This window comes from Mandrillus leucophaeus, unplaced genomic scaffold, assembly GCF_000951045.1.
Source record: "Mandrillus leucophaeus isolate KB7577 unplaced genomic scaffold, Mleu.le_1.0 Scaffold497, whole genome shotgun sequence".
Classification (NCBI taxonomy): domain Eukaryota; kingdom Metazoa; phylum Chordata; class Mammalia; order Primates; family Cercopithecidae; genus Mandrillus; species Mandrillus leucophaeus.
The window spans coordinates 151450-154209 of record NW_012105331.1 but is presented as its reverse complement, the minus strand read 5'-3'; positions in this window follow the sequence as shown (position 1 = coordinate 154209).

Genomic DNA, 2760 nt, shown 5'->3' with positions numbered 1-2760 from the left:
TCATCACATGTTTTAAACAGTTGTATTATGATATGCCTTGGTGTTATTTTCTTCATGTTTCTTGTCTTTGGGGCTTCTTGAGCTTGTTGAATCTACGGGCTTATAGTTTTTATTGAATTTTGGAAATTTTTCTGCCCTTGGTACTTCAGAAATGTATCTGTCCTCCCTGCCAGCACTGGACTCTAATTACACAGGTACTGGGCTACTTTAAGTTGTCCCATAGCTCACTAATCCTCTGCTCATTTTTAAAAAGCATCTCTTCTCCGTGTGTTTCATTTCAGATAGTTTCTACTGCTACGTCTTCAAGTTCACTAGCCTTTCATCTGCAATGTCTAATCTGCCCTTAGTCCTGTCCAAAATAAGTCCTGTACTTATTTTTTCTTTAGAGACAGGATCTTGCTCTGTCACCCAGACTAGAGTGTAATGGCGCAATCATAGCTCAGTGCAGCCTTGAACTCCTGGGCTCAAGTGATCCTTCTGCTTTGGCCTCCCAAAGTGCTGGGATTACAGGTGCGAGCCACTGCACCCGGTCTAGTTTACTTTTCATATCAGACATTGTAGTTTTCATTTTCAGAGTTGGAGTTGGGTGGTTTTTATATCATTTATATTTCTGTCTAGCATGTTCAATCTTTCCTCTAGCTTCTTGAACATAGGAATATAGTTAAAATAACTATTTTATTGTCTTTGTCTACTAATTGTTTTGTATCAGTTCTGAGTGGGTTTCAATTAATTGATTTTTCTCCCTCATTATTGGTTGTGTTTTCTTGCTTCTTTGAAGGTCTGGTAATTTTTATTGACTGTTAGACATTGTGAATTTTACCTTGTTGGGTGCTATAGCTCAGTGAGGCACCCTTTAATTATCAAGGGGAAGAAATAGCCTTGAGTAAGTTCCACATAGCTGACCATCCCAGAAACTGCACATTCTAGCCTCATGCCAAAAATGTCCTACTGTTTATTTAGCAGTCAAATAAGAAATCAAAGCACAAAAACAAAAAAGAGGGGAGCCCAACTCCTGATGGATTGGACCACTGACACCAAGAGGGGGCTGCAGGTGTTTGATTATGGTGAGAGTAATTTTTAAAAAATATATTCATTGGTTATTTGAATTTTTTTCATTGTATGAGATTTTTTCATTAATTTTCTTTTTAATTGGAGCTTTTAGTCTTTTTTTTTTTTTTACTAATTTACAAGTGCTCTTTATATAGGAACATTATTAGTTTTTTGTTTTATATTTTCCCTATGTTTCCATATTTTTCCCATAATAATAATTATGTTTATTGAGAACGTACAACATGCCAGGTGTTATGGTAACAGCATTAGGTATGTGTTTCAAAAAGGTCTTTATCTTATCCTGATAATAAGTCTGTGAGGCAGTCGTTATTATTATTATCATCATCATCATTATTCCCATTTTACAGACAGGTCGTTGAGGCTTGGAGAGGCTGAACATCCTGTGCAAGGTCACACAGCCAGCGAGTGAAGGAGTTGAAATTCAGAGTATGACTCCAAAATCCACAATATTTACATTACACCTTTGGCCTAAGGTGTTATCTACATTTTAATTTTGTTTATGGGTATTTTGGGAAGAGATTGGACATTTTTCATTTTCATGTAGTCACATCTACAAAATCTTCTATTCACGGGTTCTTCCTCTGCTTTTATGTGTAGAATGTTCTTTCCTACCTCAAGATCTCAAGATCAGGTAAATATTCGCCTGCATTTTCTCATAAACACATATAATTTCACTTGAAAGCTATTCTGTTACATTCGTATGTGTTTAAAACAGAGATTTTAAAAAAGCCTGTCCCCTTTAAGAAACAATTGTCCCGAATAAGTTGCAGGACTCACAAATAGGCAATTCACTACCAAACAACGTCTTAAAAATAAAGTCAGGGCAAGGATGTGAGATCAGTAAGTTGATTTAGAGATGCTTCCTTTTTTGTGACTGGGGAAGAACTACCTCAGGGTCAGCTGCAGTAGTTAAGCAGATAGAACGTCAAGTTGTCACTGTGTGTGTGTATGTGTGTTTCCGACCGGGAGGAAGAACAATCCAAACACAGCCATACTGGGAGAACACGGTCGGAGGCCACCTTTGACAGTGGCCCAGGATTTCTGGTTCTGGACCTGGGTCAGCCAGTTCATGCAAGAAGGAGGCCTTGCTGCCAGCAGCTGCCATCTAACCAGGCAACCGAGGGAAAAGCACAAGGACTTGTCATTACTGAGTGGTGGTGGCTTGAACTGAAGACTGGGCAAGGCTGAAAACCTGGGTCTTGATGGAGCCTGGAGGGCTCCAGGTGGGAGAAGGGAAAGGTTAGGAAGGTGGTTATAATGACCAATGACAACTTACAGTTAGTGCGTTAAGGCACTTATCCGTTTATGCCTGGCTGTGTCTATAAGTCTTACTCAGTAAGATTTATTCAGATTACATTTTGAATTCAGTTGTTAAACTGAGCTGGTGATTAGACTTTCGTGAATATCTTTATTAAAATAGCAGGAATTCAAATAAGCGAGGTGGCTCACACCTGTAATCCCAGCACCATGGGAGGCTGAGGCAGGCTTATTTGAGGCCAGGTGTTTGAGATCAGTCTGGGCAACATAGGCAGACCCCATCTCTACATTAAATTTAAAAACCAGCCGGGCATGGTAGCACGTGCCTGTGATCCCAGCCACTTAGGAGGATTGCTTGAGCCTGGGAGGCCATGGCTGCCACTGCACTCCAGCCTGGACAACAGAGTAAGACCCTGTCTGAAAAACAAAAGT